Source organism: Protomyctophum bolini (genome assembly GCF_963924005.1).
Source record: "Protomyctophum bolini genome assembly, chromosome: 14".
NCBI classification, from domain to species: domain Eukaryota; kingdom Metazoa; phylum Chordata; class Actinopteri; order Myctophiformes; family Myctophidae; genus Protomyctophum; species Protomyctophum bolini.
This window is the reverse complement of record NC_137875.1, coordinates 18,066,657-18,081,627: the sequence shown is the minus strand read 5'-3', so window position 1 is coordinate 18,081,627 and position 14,971 is coordinate 18,066,657. Positions and strand designations below refer to the sequence as shown.

General features: G+C 42.5%; 1 pseudogene across 1 annotated transcript; it reads left to right on the top strand.

The window, feature by feature from the left end:
* The first annotated feature begins 4,481 nt into the window (after window positions 1–4,481).
* On the top strand, window positions 4,482–6,099 carry LOC308328782 (kinesin-like protein KIF2A; annotated as a pseudogene). Its single transcript has one exon. The product of its transcript is annotated as a kinesin-like protein KIF2A (transcript).
* Window positions 6,100–14,971: the final 8,872 nt, after the last annotated feature.

Below are 14,971 nucleotides of genomic sequence, written 5' to 3'. Positions count from 1 at the left end.
ACAAGCGTTTCGTTAGTTTATTTGTCACACACTGACTATAAATGTGAAATATAGTGTGTACATTTTGTCGACTGTCTCCTTTACTTAATACTACTATAGCCATGAAGAATATGTGTGTCCGCACACTCGCAACGTTTGGTGTGTTCGCTCCACCAGGCTCTGCCTCTCTGTTGGTGGGATTAAGAGAGTTGGGGATAGGGGATATAGGTTTTATTATATACACAGATTTACGGTTAGAAGAGCATCAGGGAAGGGTTAATGTATTCAATTACATTAACCCAATTACATTAACCCTATATGTAATTTGTTCTAATTGTTACTCGACGTTCATGGGTTCTGTTGACGCAAAGGGTGAAAATGGCGGATAATGGCTTTTCAGGTAACAGTTCCAGACACCCTCAGGTATTCAGTCCAGATTTTTGTGTGAACTTTCAATGGGAGCTTTACTTGTACCATTTCATACCCCGACATTTGCTGGGAAGAATTAATGTCAGACTGCAGCTATTTTCAGCATTGAACTTTACATCATCTTAAAAAAGAAAAAAAAGATGGGCTTGGCAATGGAGGAGATGTGGAGTCCTATTGATCCTTGGTTTCATTGATTTCCTCTTTTATTTTGTCAGTGGCAAAGCAAAAGGATGGGAGGCGGAGGTCTCCCTCTGAATGTGAATAGTATAGTGGAGCTTTCACTGGGCACCTGGGTGAGGTGCTGCATGCTCAATAACATAATATTGTACTACCGCTGCTGCAGATCGTGTTGATCTCCAGATTCCGCCAAATTCAGCTAATCTACAAGCTTGCACAATGCGCCGCAAAGAGCTTGAAGATTGTCTATTCTTGGTGCGGGACACCAAGTACTGCTATACGGATGTGAAACATGGAAAATGAACAAAGGAGACAAGGCAGTTGACGTGTTTCACAATAGATGCCTACGAAGAATACTCCGTATACACTGGCAAGATCACATCAGCACCAAAGAGCTGCTAGAAAGAGCTGAGATGAAGCCGCTGAGTGAGGAAGTGAAGCTGCGTAGATGGAAGATGATTGGACACATACTACGACAGGACCACAACAATGACTGCAACATAGCATTGACATGGGCACCAGAAGGGAAACGAAGGAAAGGAAGACCAGAGACCACCTGGAGGCGTACCGTTGAGAAAGAGTCAAGAGGCAGGATGGAGGTCATGGACTGAAGTGAGGATGGCAGCAGCTGACCGTGAGAAGTGGAAGCGCTCTGTGAAGGCCTTATGTGCCACAAGGCACGAAGTGGATAGGTAACAGGTAACAGGTGCGGGACACCACAGTATGATTAAGTATAAAACAGGCTTAGGGGGGGGGGGGGGGGGGGCTTGCGTTGCAGATATGTGCTCTGAGTCTCTGACACATTACAGCAGGTAAATTGGCAACACTTAATGAGACTCTGGAATTATTGAATTCCTGTCAGCTTGACACGAGCCACCCTGAGACACACTGGCTCTGTCTAAAAGCTTATTTTAAAAGCTTCCTGAATCCCCATATTTATGTTTGTAATGTAAACAGCTAACACGAAGCTCCCAAGACAAAACAATCAACTGCTGGGCATCCGCAATCCAATGGATTGTGATTAGACGACGATTAAAGCATTTGATTTTCAAAAGAAGCTGACCAAGTTTAACACGTCAAAAACACTTAACTGACCTCAGGAAGAGAAATAACACTTTTTTTACCAGCTGCTGTGTAAGCACAGCTGGTCAATGTTCTCTCTGCGGTGCTGTACTGACAACCTATCGTCTTTTTTTTTTTTGTTATATTAGTTTTTATTAGATTTTTATAGACATGACAAACAAGACATACATAGCAACGACACATACACCAGACTGTATATAATATAAATATATATATGTATATATAAATATATAAATATAAAACGAGTGGGGGCCTATCGATATCGCCTATCGTGTTAAGCTAGCATAGGTCATAGGATGAACACAACCATGAGACATCAAGGGAGTATAAGGAGGGCATGAATATCATTAGCCAAACAGAACATAAATATATAATGCATAATATAATACATAATACAACATAAATATATATAATATAATATATATACACATATATATATACATATATAAATACCTATAACAACACTCATAAGATGTAAACATGAACTTGGGGACATATAAATATGAACAGTAGGGGGAACAGGTCCCAGGACAACCTATCGTCTTGATTGGCTGCTTAGGCAACCACAAACTTTTTGCCTTTAGCCGACCTCTCAGCCTTGGGATAAGGTAGCGGTGGTAATTAATTGATGTCACCAATTCTTGTTTACATTTCGTCTTTTTTAATCATTTTTTCTTTTCTTTTCTTTTCTTACAACTTTCAGTTTTTTATTCTTAAACTGACCAGTGTGATCTACAGTGTACTTTAGAAAAAACAACAACATAATTGGGTTCCAATGCTGGATTCCAGTTGTTAAGTCCATTGTTTTTGTTACCCACATAATTTGAGACCATTAGTTAGAATAAGTTAGAATAAAATATTGTAATGTGGGAACATTTGCAACCTATGCCCTGCTACTACAGTGTATTGTCCACAGCCTATTGTGTGTGTAGTTACTAAGCCTATGTGTTCTGATTGGGTCTCAGCCTCAGGGGGTTCTGGGTAGGTTATGTTCAGCCCGCCAGTTTAGTGTGTTATGATCCGGTTTTCAATGTGTATGGACGTCCGAGTGATTCCTCCTCCGTCTCTGCCCGAGAACTACGGACCGACACCATACAGAGAAGACTTTATGCACAGTGTGAGTTTACATACCCGACAGTATTTGTGCCAAGTTCTGTCTATCAATTTATATCCTGAAACGTGAAGTAAACATCAGTAAATCCATCCGGGAAACCTTGTTGTGGCATCATTCACTCGCCTCCAATCCACCACATATTAAGTCCACAACAATATATACCAACATAAACAAACTGAATATCAAACTGAACACATTTTAAAATAGGGGAATCGTTTTGGAAATGTACAGAAATCCATCGTGGATTTCATATAATATATGGAATCCACAACGGAACCATTATTATGGCCATAAAAGGGGCACAGTCAGACAGACAGACACCACGGTTATTGCATAATCGGAGTAGGGAATGCCATCTTGGTATGATGACGTCAAAGCACTACCGCTGCACCATCTAGTGGTGATTCCAAGTATTTGAGGAGTGTCACCTCTTTATATAGAATCTCTTTGGCTCAATGGAACTCGATCTTGGTGGGTCTCCATCGCCTGTGCAATACCACCGCTAAGAAACACAAAAAGCCAAATCTTGGTGATTTCTTACACATCCGCCCCCTGCTGTATTGAGAGAAAAGGTTAGAGACTGACGGTCTCCCTTGACCCATCCAGTTATCGGCATCTCTAGTTGGGGGGGGGGGGGGTCTTCTTCTGTCATATGTCAGACATATTCAGCTCCGTTGCAACCAGGTCAATTGAACCACAGTCGCCATTTGGTGGCCGGAGGTCATCACATGTTTCACAGTCTGTAATGGGCACAACGTCCAGCGACCACAGGGGAGTCTGCAGAATTGTTAAGCAAAATAAGATTACGAGGGTGATAGGATGCCCTCTGGTGCAACCTAATGAGGCTCTGTTTGTTTACTTTGACGCCTACACTGCTTCCAGGGGAATGTGCCAGCGTTTGCCCGACATGAATGCCAGTGTTTTGATAAAGGTCAATGAGAGTGAGACAAGCTGGTTGAAGTTTGCCCACTTTAATTAGCTTTGTGCTCTCAAACTCTCACACCATGCCATACAGCCATATGTCCAAATACAGGAAGAAAGAAAGATGGTTGAAAAGTTCAACGAGTCGATCTACATCGACACGTTGTGAGCTTGTAGATTGGCTATTTTAACTATTCAAAAATGTTTTTCATAATAATGAAAAAATTATTTAGGGATAAGGAGATAGCATGGAGGAAAACAGTACAAAGATGGACGGATGTGCAAAACGTACAACAAGACAGAACCCTAACCCTAACAACAGTGTGTCTAACTTATCTATGACGTATACGTCTTCAAATATGTCTAGGTATTTCCTTGACCTGCCTTCCTACATACGTATGTATGTACGTATGTATGAGGGCCTCAAAAAGTCCATGAACTCTAATGTTTAGAGCACTTTCAACAAACAGAGTAGCAGCCAAGTCTATGGACTTTTAATGTTTGTTTAGAGTACTTTAAACAAACATTATCAGGCGCCCCTCACTTCACACAAGTGTGATTTTGATCTCTGCTACAATAGCAACCATGACGTTGTCACAATACTGTCCAATCAGGCGTGACACAGCAACTCTGGAGGGTTTTGGGACATACATAAATGAGTAAAGCACCGGAGAGTTTAGTTTATAGTTATATGGATAATTATATGGATAATTCATTGGTACACACAACTTATTTTCATATTAAAAGAGTTCAATCTCACTAATTAATTTAATGTAGGATGGCATGTGATTTTGGAAAGATTGACGTTGGTACTCAAGTGGAAATAAACCGTGGCGATGAGCAAAACTGGCGAATCAACCGGGCGTTGGTGACTTCACTGAACGAGGACAGGAAGACTGTAACAGTGGAATGGATTGAAAATGGGGAGCCAAAAGCTAAAGAGGTCGACTTGGGATTTATATTTGCTCTAAACCCAGATGTTGCCCCAGAAGAGGACATTGTCCCCAGCCCTCCACAGACCCCACTGTGTCCCACTGCCGCTTCCATTAAAATCAACAGAATTGCAAAGAACCATCACACAAGTGCACTGTCTAAGAGTGACGCCGCATCCAGACATAACAGAGTGGTGGCCACCAGTGCCAGGTCTCCTCAACAGCCTGAAACATCCCCCCCTCCCGCCACCCAACAATACCCGCTGAACAGGAGGAGGACGTCCAACGGGGAGGGGGAGACCAAAGAGAAACGTCAACAGCAGCAGATCAGGTACATGATCAGGGATTTTCGAACCAGTCTAGACTGCGTACCTCTGACCACAACAGACATGATTAAAAAACACAGAATATGCGTTTGCGTGAGGAAGCGTCCGCTGAACAAGAAGGAACAGACCATGAAGGACTTTGACGTGATCACCATACCCAGTAAAGATGTGGTGATGGTCCACAAACCCAAACAGAAGGTGGACCTGACCAGTTACTTGAAGAACCAGACCTTCCGCTTTGACTACACCTTCGACGACTCCACAACCAACGAGATGGTGTACAGGTTCACAGCAAGGCCTCTGGTGGAGACCATCTTTGAGAGGGGCATGGCTACCTGCTTTGCCTATGGACAGACAGGAAGTGGGAAAACGCATACCATGTGTGGAGATTTTTCTGGCGGAAGCCATGATTGTTCCAAAGGAATCTATGCATTAACTGCTTGGGATGTATTTCTCATGCTGAAGAAACCCAACTATAACAAGTTAGAACTACAAGTGTCCGCAACCTTCTTCGAAATCTACAATGGGATGGTGTTTGACCTTCTGAATGGTAGAACTGAGCTGAGGGTGTCGGATAATGGTAAACAGGTTCGTGTGCTAGGACTACAGGAGACGGACGTCGAATGTACGGAGGAGGTTCTCAAACTCATAGAGGTGGGTAACAGCTGGAGAACATTGGGTCAGACATCGGCAAACGCACGCTCTTCTAGGAGCCACGCTGTCTTCCAGATCATTTTAAGGAGGAAGGGAAAGATGCATGGGAAGTTCTCGCTCATCGACCTGGCTGGGAATGAGAGAGCAGCTGACGTGTACAGCACTGACTACAACACTCGTCGGGAAAGAGCTGAGATTAACAAGAGTCTGCTGGCACTAAAGAAGTGCATTAGGGATCTGCGACGCAATGAGCCTCACATTCCTTTCAGGGACAGCAAGCTCACTCAGGTCCTCAAAGACTCCTTAATTGGGGAGAACTCCCGTACGTGCATGATTGTAACCATATCTCCTGGTATGTCATCATGTGAGAATACCCGTAACACACTACATTACGCTAACAGGGTGAAGGAGCTGGCAGTCTTGACCCCAAGCAGTGGAAGGAGGTCTGCCCAACCACCACGCAGTCAGCCAGCTAAAGTTCTAAGGAAGAAAGGGAAGAACGGGAAATCGCTCATCGAACTGGCTGTAAACGAGGCCGGATATGCCTACCACCAGACCCATCTGGAGAGAGTTGAGTTTGAGCAAGAGTCTGATGAAGATGCATGGGGTGCAACAAGCCTTTAGAAGAAGGAGAATACCAGCACAGATTCTAGAAGACAGACTGAACCAGACCCTCCCCCACCCAAAAGCTTTACACAGCTAACAGAGGTGTCAAGCAACAACACACGACGTGGAAGTCTAAAGGCCTATTCATAGTCTGAATATTCGGTGATGAGGTGACCACCGGAGCTGAAATAACATTGAGCGGTGGTGAGTAAAAACAGAGAGAAGGGCTGGAGCCGTGGCGGTGGTTTGCTCTTCACCACGGCTCGTGACGTCATGTTGTAGTTCGGTGGTCACCTAACCACCGTAAATCCAGACTATGTATGAGCCTTAACTGTGTGAAATTACAGCAGCATCAGCTGAGAGAAAATCAAACAGGAGGGTAACCACCACCATTCCTAACTATGGTAAATTGTAAATGGTGCATCGCGATTTACACATTCACCCTTTCACACACACATTCATACACCGATAGCGAAGGAGACTATGCAAGGCACCAACCTGCCTTGGGAGCAATCTTGCTCAAGGACCCATCGACAGTAACGCACGGGGTAGTTGGGATCCTGACATTTATGTACTGTACATGATCAGGGATTTCTGAGCCTACAGACTACAGACCTCTGACCACAGCAAGCATCATCTATCATGACAGGGAGTAATAACGGTGTTGGCTCTCATGTGTGTTCAAAATGGTTGTGTCTTATGTACAACTAAGCAAAATGTTGGTGTGTCATAGGTTCTACATGACTGTGCCAACAACAATACAATTATACTGTAACAACAGTGTTAATGACAATACTCAATGTAATAAAAATACAACTAATATAAAGAGAAGAAAAGATTACAAAAATAACGATGCAATAGTACAGGTAAAACCACTAAAATAAATACATAAATAGTTGCAATAGTACAGTTAAACAATAAAGCATATTAAATAAATACATAAATACTTTTAGCAGCAATTGTGGTACATTTCATACAGCAGAATGTACGGTACAGTATTCACATAAGATATACATTACTTCCTTTATGTGAACAAAAACTGAGCAGTATGTTTTTTATTTAATTTTTTTATTTATTTTAGTTGCAGTTTTTTTGGACATCCATTTGGTGGCGACTTTGGGCAAAGTTTCAGCCAAATCCGACCACTATTACATTATGCCAAAAACGGATAATTTTGCAACTGGTTATTTGACATCAATATTTTGGTTAATTAACAGTTTTATTTTACTTTATACATTTTATCAACAGTTTAGCTAGGAGTGTCTTTCACATAGGGCACAGAAGAGCAACAGATGCCATTGATATCTGGCGAGTAGAAGATTGCAAATTCTGCACTTGTCTCCACTTAAAAAAATGTATTGGGGTTACCAGGTTTGTAACAAATAAGCACTCCTGCTTATATACTGCATAAACACATCTTTATCTACCGGGTTACCAGGCAGTACTATGCAGCGTTGCTGCTGTTTTGGGGCACAATGTCACAAAGTTTACATGCAACTTTGTCATTGTCCTTGGCCTAATTGGGGATGTCCCGATCAGGTTTTTTCCTGCCGATCCGATTTCGATCATTAGATTTTCTGCCGATTCCGATTTTTCCCCATTCTGATATTTATATTTTTTAAAGAACACTTGTGCCTACTAATATCATGATATGGATATAATATTGATACTATTACTAGGGATGTCCCGATTATTTTTTTATAACCCTAGTCCTAATCCAATATACGCTTTGTGCTTTCCATTTTCATGGCTCTCACTCTCTGAAGAAGAGCGCCTGTGGCAAAACAAATAAACCTGCGTCTCTGGCACCAGCCAGAGACTGTCTGAGGTGCAGTAGAGGCACTCGTGGTGGTGGGCCTTGGCTACACTATGATGCATACTGTATGAGGCAAGCAGGAAGGTTGCAAGACAACAGTGTTTTTTGTTTGCGTTTTGTTTTGTTTTTACCTTTTCTGCTTTCACCTCCTCCCTTCTATTTTTTCCATTTGGCCTCAGTTGATGACAGTTGGTTGACAGTTCACCGTGTGTACTGTGTTAGTGTGCTTTCTGTTGCCACAGTTGGTCTATATTACTCTATAAGGTTGTATTCCTCCACTTGTCCCTGACAGTGAAGAATTCTGCAGAGAGTCTAACTTGCATAGAGGTTCATGCTGTCCCAATTCCCATGCACTCAACAGGCGACTCAACCTAATTGGATTACATTGCAGTTTAGATTAATCCGTTACTTCAATGGTCACAATGGTAAGAATCAAACCTTACTACCCATTCAAACAATCAGTACAGCACGGCTAGTGGCCATTCCGGTGTCAACCAGTCAGTGTCCTACCAGGGTCTGAATGTCTCAATGAATGAATAACTTACTCTATCATACAGATTGGTTAAATTAAAGTTATCACAAAAGAACAGACAAATTGCAATCTAGCAATGATCAGAGTAGATGTTGTGTGCCGAATCATTAATAGCCACATCTTTAGTAAAGTCACATCAGTTAATTGGTGGTGTTACTATATTTAATTTGAATTTGGTTGTCCAACCAACTTCATGCCAAAATCCCACTTAAATTACTCATGATGAAGATGATTGGTCCCGTCATTGTTGAACAATTTTCATGGTACAGTACATTGCTGCAATTAAGTCACCACACAGTTGAATCCCAATACTAGGGACCTACCTCAAACCCTCACCCTAACCCTAACCTCCCCCGGGGCAGACACCTAAACCTAACCCCAACCCTCTCCCGACCCCCAGCGCACCTCGGACCAATGCTCCTTCGGAGCAATGGTCCGTCGGATCATGGGGTGCTTCCCTTCCCCAACTACCTTCATTACTTACTCATTACTTGAACTAATTTAATCTCAGGAGCTCTTGCTCACCACATTCCACTTTTTCTTCAGATCACAAAAAAGATTTCAGTTGGATCGATGTTGTATTTAAATTCTGTTTCATAAAAGGTCATACTGATTTACTTTATTACTGTACACCGAGCTATACACTAAAGCTGCACCCTGCATTTGGCATTGTTTTTATTGCACAGGGCTTCACAGCAAGGGTGTCTGGTGACATACGGTATCTCCTTTAGCCAAATGGATCTAACTTTATACTGTATACATACAGTACATCACCAATAACAACTCAAGTGAGTCATAAGAATAATGTTGGTGTAACTGGGTTATCGGCAGACTCCAACAGTGCATGTAAAGATTTGTATTTACAGTGAAAGTTTCACTTTCACAATATTTCACTTACTTTTGCTCATATTATCAACTACTCAGATGTATGTGAACACCCCAGACCTTCAGGCTGATTAACCACCTCCGCTGTCGCGTCGGAGGTTAATCAGCCTGTCGGTGATTTATCTCTAAACAAGGTCCACTCAGCCATACATTATCCCTTACTTCATGCATGCCAGTGCCACACACTGGCATATACCTTTACTGCTTAGACCTGCACAAAGTATGTTACTGTTGTTGCTTGTCTATTGTGTAGCAAAATAGAGGCTGCAATTCCTTTTGTTATTAATCTAAATCTTCTCCAAAGTTTAAAAATGAAACATTTACACTTTCGGAATTAAATGAGCACTGTGTGGACATTATTGTGCAGGCCTCTAAGGACAGTAAAAACCGTCTGTTAATTTATCCATTTGCTCTTTCAGAATGAAATGAGCACACTGGACTTCAATTGTGTATGCCTGTAAGCACACAGTAAAGATCTCAGTGATTATTTATCCATTTGTGACTCTCCAGAGTTAGATCACCTCTCAGGATTTTGCAGTGTAGGTATTGTGGTTGTGCATTTGAAGCAAGGCCCCCTCGGTTAAAATCAATACACTTCCTCTGGGTGTATGTAACAGGCGGTGCTTGGGGAACAGAGGGGCCAGCTGGGCTCTGTGTCCACTAAAATCAAGATGACGTACAGTACTAGTCCACAAGTCGTTGGTGTCAGGCAGAAACCTTCTATCCCCATAGTTCAACTCTTTATGTCTTTTTTTGGTAAATTAATGTCCTACACAGTGCCACAGAAAATTAGCAAAACTAGCCAGTATACAGTACAAGCTCAATGCGTCACATCACTTTATTAATATTTTTATTATAGGTGAAAGTGTGTCTGGGTTCTATAAATAGTTGAACCAATGAAAAGTAGGCAAGAGCCTACAAAGAATAACTATACCGGTACATTGGAACCATTGGAACACAGGTATTATTTATTTTCCATTTCCTGAAAAGTAACGTTTTTTGGGCAATGGACATACAAGGTTTCCACACACAGCGACAACATGTATGGGAAAGGGAGGGTTGAGGAGAGTTAAGGGTGGGGGCGGTGGTAGGGGGTCTTCAAGCCGGCTGCTAGTGGAGACCTTCACTCTCTCCTGTATCGATTAATGTCCACCACCTAATTAGGCCTCAGAGAGAGCCAGGCAGCCAGCCGATGTGTGGGAGAGAAATAGGCAAGACGAGCGGGGAGGGGGGGTGGTCGGGGGGACCTCTGTGCTCTATGCTGTGTCAATAAGAGGAAGAATGGTAAATAATATGAGATGAGACACACAGGTGTCCTTCCTCTGCCTTTTCCACCAAGCCACACGGCAGTGCTGAGAGTGATTTTAGAATGAGCAGATGAGTAGAAAGGCTGTTTAGTGATGATGACGATGACGATGATGATGGGCAGTCAGGATCATGAATCATATAACAAGGTTTAGTTCAAATGTTTTTGATATTTGAATAGTCTTCATGGTCTCCAAAGGCAATTTTCCTATTGCATATTCAATTTTGTATATTCAATTTAAGTCTCAATGAATAGTTACTTAATTACCTATACTTATGTGAGCCTTTAGCCATTCAATTAGAATATTGCATCGAACATGTTCATTTTTCCATTTCCTGTAAAGGGTTTGGACATAGCCCTACAAGGTTTCTATCATACAGGGACGTTTACACCAATGAAACTTGAACTACTACATTGTTCTATACAAAAGGGGTGTGGTAAAACAAGGATCTACTGTATAAAGCGTAGGGCTTAATTTAGTAGAAGTGAGCCTCTTTGTTCTTGTGGACCTGTTGCACCTCTCCCCGCCTTGATCAGGCCATCCTTGACCATCATATCATCAGTACCTCTCACATCATTGAGAAATGGAAGTCTTCCTGGATCTTGACTTCTTGCTTATCTCAGCTTTAGCCCTCTCCCTATGGAGCACTGTACAGTACAGTATGTGCAAAAAGCTTTTCTCCATCCCTTGACACAGCCCTGTTACATCAACAAAAGAGAGTCTTATAGCGTTAAAATTACACTTAGTGCGCTCCTTGGGGTTAGTAGGTCTCTCTAGCTGTAATACTGTAGCTCGGGAGTGAGAATGCGTTGCTCAGGGAGCAAGAAAGAAATTGGACCTTCCAAAGAGGTATATGTAGCCTAACCATGGTCCACAATACTGTATAGCTGAAGCTGTGACTCCAAATGAGTTTCAAAACAAAGGAAACAAAGTCTTATGCACATCCGATCGGCTCAGAGACGGGGGTGTACTAGGCGGGTGTGTAGGCAGTATAAAATAAAATAAAGTGGGGACCCAACCCACTATTGGGGAAACGGTTGGTTACGCCATACAGATTGGTTTACGATAATGTTTTATTCATTAGACCGGATTGTAGCGTTAAAATATCTCATATAGTCTGCTGCATGCTGTTGGTTTGGATCTGTGTGATAGACTCACTGGCACAGTGAGGGCAAAACATTCCCTATGAGTCATACATACTGTATGGAAATTATATAAGAGGCCTTTCAGAGTTATGCAGTTACAGTACACTCACATTAATGATTGTAGTTCATGTAGCATCAGGTAGAAGATGAAATGCCACACATGTGAATTACCCCCTTTTGCTAAATAATAGGATGTTTACTGTATTATTTAGTGATGGGATTTGGCAGACGCATCAGTATCGGCTGATAGTTGTTACTTGCGCGAGCAGAGCGTGCAAGTCAGAGGCGGAAAGTTCTTATAACGGCAGGGGGTTCAAGCAGCCACGCCCCCTTCCCCCCCCCCCCCCCCCCCCCAGCGGTGGAAAAAAAACGAGTTTTGTTTTTTCGAACAAAAGCCACCTTATTAGCATTTGAATGCGGCATGCGCGGCGGCCCAACACCTATCTTGTAACCCCTTTGAATTGAATTGTAACCCCTCGTAAAGGTATGTGACTGTATACGTGTATTTTGCCAAAATGCAGTGGGTTCAGTCGCGCCTTTGCCAAAATGCCAGGGGGTTCAATCGCGCCTCTGAACCCACGGAGTTTCCGCCACTGGTGCAAGTACTGTAATTGGCTGCGTATGTCAATGGCGGCTAATCAGAGATTGTGTATTTTGTGTATTATAACTTCTATATAGACAGTATTATATTGAAGCCTGGTGTACATACAGTAGGCCTGCTTGATTTGCCTGACTGACACAAAGGATATTAATTGCAAGAATCTATTAATTCTCTAAAGTATTTTTTTAAACAGTCTGAAAATAAATTTGGTGTAAGTTTTATTTTAAATGTTTGTTTATGGCTTTCGTCTTTATTCGGTCCGATTGTCTTTACAAGCCCAAAGTAACAGCTTGAACATATCTGGAAGCTCACAATATTAAATATAAAAGTATATCTGACTGCCTGCCTGCAGTGCAGATACCCTGTTATGTATTTTTCAGAATGGACAAAATTGAATACAGAATGAGATCATATCGACATCTGTAATATCGGTTATTGGCCATAACAGCAATGAATTATATCGATATTGGCCAAAATGTCTCATCGGCACATCCTTAGTATTATTACTTCCTTACACTGTAGTGAGCATCACAGTACTTCAACGTGAAAATAAAAGACTGCTTTACTTTGATGTTTGATGTTGATGTTCATTTGGTCAACATGGCGGCGTAGGTACTATTGTCCGTGTTCCATGCAAGGCACCAACCTGCTCATAGGGAGCAGTTAGGGGTTCAGTGTCCTGCTCAAGGACACTTAAGACACATACCGGTAGCCAGGTGGAGCCGGTGATCGAACCTGGGACCTTAGAATCCCAAGACGGCCACTTTATCTCGTGAGCCACTGCCTCCCCGTCAATAGCAATGCCTACTCAACGACTAACATGAATTACTTGCTCCCGGGGAAACTCCTCACTGTCAGGTGAAAAGAAGTGGCTGCATGGTGACTTCATGTGTTTAGGAGGAGACATGTGCTTGTCTACACACTCCCACATGACCAACGGTATGGGTCCACCGTGACAGAGACTTCATGACTGGGGAAAATTGCGAAATATGGGCTTAACGACTGAAATTGGAAGTTAGGTTTTTACCTGGTTTCATCTGCTCTAGACTACCGAAAATAACAGCAGAGTGCTGAAGACAGACCCATGAACAACTAAACGTGGCAAATCGTTATATACTGTGTAGTAGTTGCTGTCAGGCAGAAACCTTAAATCTCCATATTTATATTTTTTATTGTTTATTCTTTTGTGAATGAAAGCCCTACTTCATCATGCAAGTGTCGTACAAAATAAGTGAAATAGCAGTATACAAGCTCACACACATCAGCTACGAGATAGGTACTGTAAGAGGTTAATGGAGAGAGAACGAGCACCGGTGTCAGCCGCCAACTGCAGATAGTAGAATCTGCAGTTAATGTCATGAATAGGAGACTGCAGCCGAAAACAAATAGTGACAGTACAGTAAACTGAGAGAACACCTGCACGAACTTGACAGAGGACATCGAAAGGTGCTGCTTTAAAGTGAAAGATCGAGGCAATGCAGTAAAGCAGAATACCTAATGTGAAAATGGGAGACTATAGCAGCTTGCATCAAGTAACTGACAGAGGCAGTAGTGTCAGAGGACAAATTGATCAAGGCCAATCAAAAACAAATCAAGAGAGGGGAGGAGGTGCAAGGACTCTAGAGGCTTGAGGGAGAAATCAAATGCTGGAATCAAACGCCAACTGCTGTACAGGGCAAGAAGCTCCCTGGATGATGGTACCCAGATCTGAGGCCAGCATGGAGGTTGGGCTGTCTGACATCTGTGGTGATGGAAGATGTAATTACAGTAGGTACAGAGTCAGGGCAGGCCTCCCCTCCACACTTACAGTACAAACACTTTCACAAAGCGTCAGAGCCAAATGGGTGCTCTAAACAAATAGATGGGGTGATAGATTGTGTAGGTGTGTAGGGTGATAGATTGTACTTGGTTTCAATGTCAGCATCAGAGGCTAATTCATGGTAATTTAATGGGATGGTTACAGTTTCAATATCACGTCAATTTAGTTTATCTCCATCAAAATTCAGGAAAAAGCTGTAGGCCACATTTAGATATTGACGCAGTCATGTGGAAGTCTTGTAGGCCTATACTAAACCGTTCAGGAAATGAAGATTTCTTTTTTTCTACTTTTGAACAACACTTGTGTACAACGAAGTAGTAAGTCTCGCCCTGCCATGAGGCCCATAGGGCAGGGGCCTCTCCTGTTTCTGTCTCTATAGATTACTCAGTGGGAAGGTCTCTGAAGCCACCAAAATATCTGGTCTAATGATTCCTATGCCTATATCGTTGGCTACAGTGCATGTGTCAGCCCAGCAGTGTCGCTGTGAGTGAGTTAGTTAAATCCATACATGGAGTCCCAATGTCGTTCACGCCCAAAGATGGAGTCTATGACATCAGCATTCAGCGACATGGTCAGACCTAGTATTGCTTAACTATGACAACCTATCCGACAAACCTGTATGTTGTGAAAGCCTTTTCTACAGCG